Source organism: Triticum aestivum, chromosome 1D, assembly GCF_018294505.1.
Source record: "Triticum aestivum cultivar Chinese Spring chromosome 1D, IWGSC CS RefSeq v2.1, whole genome shotgun sequence".
In the NCBI taxonomy this organism is placed as follows: domain Eukaryota; kingdom Viridiplantae; phylum Streptophyta; class Magnoliopsida; order Poales; family Poaceae; genus Triticum; species Triticum aestivum.
The window spans coordinates 434,097,596-434,098,910 of record NC_057796.1 but is presented as its reverse complement, the minus strand read 5'-3'; positions in this window follow the sequence as shown (position 1 = coordinate 434,098,910).

Sequence of the window (1,315 nt, the reverse complement as noted above, 5' to 3'; positions counted from 1 at the left end):
TACGAGTTTTTTTACAGGGTTAGTTTTAGTTGGCAAAATGTGATTGGATTAAGAGGGAGGGAGGGACCCCGCCCCAGCTGTAATTCAGGGGGAGCGGTTTAGATAGATGGAAGAAGTATGGAAACGTTCATAAGGGTGCCGTGTGTTTAGGATTATCGGTTGTCTCATACTCCCTCCGTAAAGAAATATAAGATCGTTCATATCTGTTACCGACTGCCATCTGGGAGGACAGTACGGGACTGCCAAAGCATTCCGAACTAGGAATTTTGGTGGTACCGATGGCCTTCCTCCCTCGTCTACCGCCGGCCTGTGCAAGATCATAACTTGCATGGCATGTCACTTCATTACCGTGCTCATATGTAGCTCATAAGACCGTGGAAAGTGAAGGCGACAACACATGATGACTTTGATTTGCCGGTGCTTCTCGAGTACCATGTCACGAGCTCCAGGGTGAAAATCCTAGGTCTGACACTAATTGGTTATGCCTAGCAATCGCGATGTTGCATGGTTACCTTGTTGGAGGCTTTGCTCAGACTTGACCTTCATGGTGAAAACCATCGATCTAGCCTTTGGTGGTTTAATGCATCATTCCCTTCCCGTAGGCATCGGTTATGGAGAACCTTTTTCATAGTCTTTTTGTTGTCATGATATGGCTGGTACCAATTTTTTTGTTTTATTTCGTCAATCGCCGTTTTGATCGCTTTCATTTTTTTTCTCCGCCCAGGCAAAGCTTCGGCCTTGTATGACTTCTTGCTTTATCGTCGTGATTATTTCTGTGTGCATTTGTATTGGTTGTGTGCATCTTAGACATGCAGAGGCTGTATCCACCTGATGCTAAATTACAAGTCAATAAAAAAACAGCCTTCGTCGAAAAATCTCTTGACTTCTTGAGCAGTTATATGTTGTTTTCTTATTGAGGAAGACTGGTTCTAGAGATGTTAGCATAGAAAAAAGAGAGTGTGTTTTGGGCATAGGTTCCTCATTGGGACTATATGAAACTAGAAGCGTAGGCACGCCTTGCCGCGCTGCATGCCTCAAACTGTCTCTTCAGTAGTTGTTTATTTCCGACACTGTCACTATCGTTCTTAATCCCAACCGGCCACTATATGCGCCACCCCCAAAACAGCCACAACCGAAAACATTCTTGAAACAAAGGGGAAACAATGGGGGAAAACACACCAAGCCCCAAGATGAAGGCGGCATGGTGCGGGGACAAACTACCACCGGACGAAGTAGTGCCCCATCGAAGCCCTCATATCAACGCGGCAACCATAGTAGCAACAAAGCATATTCCACCGACCATAGTGACCAATAC